The sequence below is a fragment of the Nuphar pumila genome, chromosome 3 (assembly GCF_984573655.1).
Source record: "Nuphar pumila chromosome 3, dmNupPumi1.hap1.1, whole genome shotgun sequence".
NCBI lineage: Eukaryota > Viridiplantae > Streptophyta > Magnoliopsida > Nymphaeales > Nymphaeaceae > Nuphar > Nuphar pumila.
Window position 1 is genome coordinate 13,459,774 of NC_143251.1, and position 6,707 is coordinate 13,466,480.

A 6,707-nucleotide genomic window follows, 5' to 3' on the forward strand; every position below is an offset into this window, starting at 1 on the left:
TCTTTCACCAATCTTAACATTCTTGCTTTTGATATGTGACCCAATCTTTTATGCCATAGCATAGAGGAACTCTCATCAATCAAGCAACGCTTAACACCAATATTCACATTCAAAGTAGAAACATTATTAGAGAATGAGCAATCTGCATTTAATTTATAAAGATCATCACATAAAGTTTCAGTACCTACTAAAACAGAATTCTTAAAAAAACTAAACTTTAAGTTCCCAAAACTGACTGAACAACCCATTACATCAAGTTTTGATAAGGAAATCAAATTCCTAGATACTGATGAAATATAAAAAATGTTATAAAGATCTAAATAATATCCAATATCAAGACAAAGCCTACAAGTCCCTACAACCTTGAGTTTAGATTTGGTCAGAATGCCCATTAAGATGGAGGATTCACTCTCGTTTGGTTTTCTGTTGGAAAGGAATGCCTGCAAAGAATTTGTAACATGAATAGCAGCACCAAAATCAATCCACCAAGAATTAGAGGATACATTCATAAAATTGGTTTCAAAACAAACACATAAATGAGAATTACCTCTTTTCTCAAACCATTTTTTGCGCTTTAGACAACCTGCCTTAAAGTGTCCCTTCTTATGATAGAAGTGACACCTGTCAACCAACTTTCTTTCCTCTTGACCTTTCTTTGGTTGAAATTTCTTTCCTTTTCCTTTTCGAGACTTATAGTACTTTGATGATGAAGCTAAATTGACAACCAGCGATCCTTCCTGTTTCAATCTCTCTTCTTCTTGCACACACATGGATATCAATTCATTCAATGTCCATGTTTCTTATGTGTGTTATAAGATATTTTAAACTGTGAAAATTGTGATGGAAGAGAGTTGAGTACAAACATAACTAGAAAAGATTCAGAGATTGTCATCCCCAATGCTTTAAGTTTCCCAGCTATGTCAGACATTTTCATAATGTGCTTTTGCACTCCACTGGTACCGTCATATTTCATGGAAGCTAATTTATTAGTGAGCATTCTCGCCATTGCTTTGTCTGATCCACTAAACGATTGTTTAATGGAATCAAGATATTCTTTAGCATTCTCATTATCAGCAACAAAACCCCTGATATTCTTTGCTATCGAACTCTTGATTATCATTAAGGACAATCTATTAGAATGCTCCCACCTTTCAAATTTGACCTTTTCTTAATCTGTACTGTTATTAGTAGTGTCATTAGGTTTTTCAGTTCGTAGAGCTAAATCAAGATCTAAACAACTCAACGTGATGAGGAGCTGCTCATGTCAATCATTATAATTTGATTAATTTAGTGCAGAAATATGAGATAAATGAGAATGTAGGGAAGTCAGAGTCATAGCTGAACAATCAAATTAAGCTCACATTATTGTCATGATGCAGATAAATCATTATGTGCAATTCCAATAATCATTAATATAATCACAACTAATCATTCATAATTACATGAATATAAATTATGAACAATGTTAATAATGCTATGATAATGTCATTAATATTTAATAGTCAATTAAAATACTTAAAGGTGAAGATATCTCTCCTTTGGAATAAGACTCTTCGCGTTAAGTAGTTTTCAATCGATTGCTAAATTTCAAGTAATATAGCAAATTATAGTTCCTTTTGAGCAGAACTACAATTCAACACTCTAATGCAATTTTCATTTCAAGAGAAATATCTACAATTTTCTCTAAAATCAACAACCCTATATATTAACACATTCTAAACCCTACAGAGCAACTAGAATAGTGAAAATAAAATAGGATTAGTAAATATAAAATTGCCGACAATTAATATTCATAAATATTTGATGCACTTTTAAATAAAATAAAAGCATAAATATTTATTCCAAATCTTGATCCAATTATTAGATTCATTAATTATGACTTTAAGTCTTTAATTGGATCTTAGTTAAGACCATTCATGCTGAAATTAGTGTATGGATCCTATTAAATCATGACCCGGATTCACCTTATAATATAACATTTCATGAATACATGTAATAATAGCAATTAGAGAAGTCATAAGACATGAGAGCAAAATAGTCAATCATGAGGAGGCAAAACAGTTAATCCCAATAAAGTAAGGCCATTCAGTTTCCCTCTTTATTTCCCTCTCTACATGCATACGGTAATTGAGGGAGTGAAAGAAAAAGTGTACAACTGGATGATGCCATCATTTATAACTGCAGCAATGCAGTTACCATCAATGGATGGCAGCCATCATCCGAACCACTTTACACTACCATGGTGAAGGCTCTTTAATGACAGTCACAGAGGGGTCAGAATGGGTTTCAAGCATAATACATCCCTCTAAATCTAACTTAGATCACGACAACATCGCTCCTGTGATCAATTGAGCAGAACGATGGCAACTCTAATGGTTGTATATTGATATTTATATAACTTAAATACAACCCTTGCAGTCGATTCAACAAGGCTAGCATACCAAAAATGCGACTTACAGTAAATAAACTGTAATGAACTGTAAATATTTCATTAATATTTCTAATGAACTATGAATATTTCATTCAACAAGATCGATTCACAGTAAATACGATTAAAAGAAAAAATAGTTGGTTTTAATCGTTTATAGTCAATGGCTATAATCATTTGATCATCTTAAACAAGAAGATCATCAATATGAGCCAAGATACTAACGTGGCTCTGATACCATTTGTTAGATTTCAGGCAGCGAAAGCGTACCTAAATTCATGTCGATGATCACGATGTGATGCCTTGTATGTGACAGACGATAATCCAGTTCATACGACCAATTTTTCACACAGCAGGAAAATCACGATCCACGATAGATCGTGTGAGTACAAAGCCTTCTCTACGTTGTCTTTTCTCCCTCTTATTCTTGATGATGATGGGTCTCTTCAAGAAATATTAAACAGCCCAAAAGGACTAAGACTCCTCCTCTTTATATTGGGTCTACCATCAAGACTCAAAAAAGGAAATCCATTTCTTTACCCGACTTGAATTGTAAAATGCTCTCAAAGGTTGGGTCTAAATGAAAATAGATTCAATATTATTTTACTTTATTTTATGTCACCTTAATGAAAATTCTAACACATCAATCTTGTGAGAGACCAGTGCCCAATGAGGAGCAAGTACCAGGCGATTATCGAGTAAAAATCCCAAGTATGAGATAGTAGCTTCTGGACCCAACAACCAAACAAGTGTGAGGCGATGGGGATAGGATCTTTGTGACAAATATCGTGAGATTTATAAAAATCTCGCAGATATAACTTAAGAAATTGCTTGAAAGTTTAAAACGACAACTTCTCTTGAGATTTTCAAATCGTGACAAATATCATGATATTTATATTTTTAAAAGATATTTATTGTGAAAGCCCTCATAGATTTTTATTTTTAAATGTGTTTTATTTATATTTTTTATAAAAAATATTTTTATATTTTTTAATTTATTTTTTATTCCCAAGATTTTGCCAAAAAATGCAAGATTTATGAAAAAATTCAAGATCTCTCGAGTTTTTTGCCTGCGAAGATTTTGCCGTTTTTAACTTTGTCATTATGGATAGGACCAGCATCGAAAATAAAACACCTCACTCTTCTGCTCATTAATACGCAAGCCAGAAATCAACGTGAATGCCTTGAAAATACATAAAATCCTCATCATCTGTCCGATAGAGGCTTCACCGAAGATGACAAAGTCGTCGACAAACCGAAGAATTATGAAATCGAATCCATAAAAAAAATCATGGGATTTATAAAGCCAATACTAGTAGCATGATGCAGCATAATGGACAGGCCTTCCGCCACAATATCAAAAAGCAATGGGCAGAGCAAGCACCTCTGTAGCAAGCCCCACTGGAAAAAAAAAAAACTGACCAATCTCACCAGATGATCGCAGCTGCAGATTCCACTAATGCCTTAATCCGAAACCCATACTCTCCGGGGACTGCATTAGAAATGGCTACGAGCCTAAAGTCAAAAGCTTTGGTGATGTCAAGCTTGAACATGAAGGATAATATTGTGTAATGCTTCTCAAGCATGAACCACACAGTCCTACAAACAGGGGCTCGGCTTGTCTGGTAGGAGCAGTTAGTGCACGTCACCTTGTGTTGGGACATTGCAGGTTCAAAACCAATGGTATAGTTGTATAGTAGGAGTCTGTCTAACTCCAGCTTGCCTTTCAAAAAAAAGAACTACACGGTCTTGCACCTTACAACCTTTTATAATAGCTCATTTTGACAAGTTAACCACATCAAGCATATCAACCTTCATCCTATTTGCCAGGACTTTGGACCATGCCCCAAAAGTAGACATGGACCTATATGATGCGATATCATGAACACCATACAATTTAGGGATAAGCACAATATCTGACCATGCCAACACCTTAAAAAGATTAGGGATGGCAGTGGACCAAGGTGGGGGACAAGGTCTTAACCTCTCCCATGTCTCAAAATTCTATCCTTCATTCCGGCACGGCTTTTGATTTTAACCTCCACCCTCGCCTCCATCTCTGCACGAGTTTTGATTTTAACCTCCAGTCCCGCTTCCATCTCTGTTTCATGTCCTCCATCCCCATTCTAAATGGGGCGAGGTGGGGCAGGACCCCGTTTCTCCTCAGTCCACTGCTCGCTAAAGAGTATTTTAGCATTTTACTAAGGGGGATCGAGGATGGGGCAGGGCGGGAGAAAGTGTAAGTCCATCCTTGCCTCCATCTTTGTTTCATATCCTTCATCCCCGATCCAAACGAAGGAAGGTGAGGTGGGGCACCGTTTTCCGCCCAGCCTCCCCCCAGTCCACTGCCATCCCTAAAAAAGATTGGCATTGTGATAAAATTTGGTGAACTCCAAGTCCTAATGTATATTAGTTCTTTTAATACTTTGACCTAGACATGTTGGTGATCCAAACATTCACTTAATTAAAAGTAAAAGCAAGATTCTTCTTTATAAAACATGCTTAAATTTATATACTTAAAGAATAAATAAGAATAGATCCAAACAATGCCTTAGTAAATAAGCAATGCTAAACATATAAAAGTTTAGATTAAGAAAATATAGTGTCAGGTTCCAATCTAGCTAGGGCATGTCCCAGCCTGTCTATTAAAAAATAAAAGCCGAAAACATGATCTAGATCAAGCTTATCATGACATGCTTTTCTAAGCCCTTTTTGTTCAAAAAGCTTTGAACTGTAGTTGATATTATGGTAGGGGTGTGATGCAGAAGCTAAGCGATACATATCTGGGTCTTCAACCTTTATTGGATCACTTGAGATCCACATTATTTCAGTGATTTCTTACAGTTAATTCTTTGTGATTTTTTATTATTTACAATAATTTTCTTGAATTTTTCGTTCTTTTTTAGATAACTAGTAGTTGGGTAATTTTTTAATAAGCCGGGTCCTCCCGGTTTGCATCAAGTTGGTATCAGAGTTACACTTCAATCACATGTTCATGATGTCTCACAATTTGAGAAACGAACAAGGAGAAGATACAAAGATGGATCAATTATTTGATAGGATGAAGAAAAAATTTGATTCAATTAAGCAGGACTTAGTGTTGTTGATGATGATGATATATACTCCGCCAACAAAGTGTCAAACCAGATCAGAAACTACCATCAAATCCGATACCACCACCGTCGGCAATCCCTGTTCCGGATGCGACTCAGCACCAGGTCCTCCTCTTTTCTTGCTGGCCAGGAACGCTCATGCTCACAAGGAGAACCAACCTCAAGAAATCAATGATGCGACATCAACCATCATCGATCTGCAGCCAATATTCAGTAGGGAGGAGGCTCCGGTGAACAACAACAACAACGCCTTTCGTCCTATCATCGGGTACAAAGTTGTCGTCCTTCATATATAGTGCAAGAGACTAGAGGAAGAGTATCTCAATCCTACCTTCCCTTGTTCCTTCCATCACCACCACCACCACCACCACCACCACCTCCACCTCCACCTCCATCCCTCCCTCATGTCCTTGTCGGCGTTGTCGCGTCCGACCAACCATGCACCTTATTGGATTGGGCCCAACTCCTTGATTTTAGTTCAAACACTCATATCCAAACCAAAATTGAATCTAATCAAACTTCGGAGGAGCTCCAATTTCAAACGGAATCGTGTCAGGACCAGACTCATACATATTTTGGATTTGGATCAAAATTAAACTAGACCTATCCCCATCAAGCTTTGATTTAGTATCCGACCCATTCCATAATGGATCCAACTAATCATTATGTTCCCAATCCGATAGCAATCCAACTAAATCTTCAACAAGCCCTTCATCATGAATGAACCCATTTAACTCCAAATGAACTCCTAAAAAATAAATTTGACCCAAAAAGATTCTTAACCTCATTTGGACCAATACAACGTATACCCTTTTTGAAGCCAACTCATATTTCCAACATAACCTATCCATTTGACTCTGGACCTACCATAACTCACTTGGGTCCTATTAAGACTAACTTATGATTTTATTTGGACTCAAGTACATCTTAAGATGGATCTTTCTGGTTTGACTGATGTTCCCCACGAAGATCCATTTGGTTACATGTTACATCAGTTATTAGAAGATCAATTATTCATTTCACACTTGCTTGAACATTCTTTGGATCGGATTGCACCAGTGCTAGCAGATCTATGCCTTTCTGAAGTTCCAAGGGTTCATTATCTTTTGTGAATAAAGCGCAACTGGAAGAAGTGTAAGCAGGATCAAGACTTAAGGGCAAGTCTT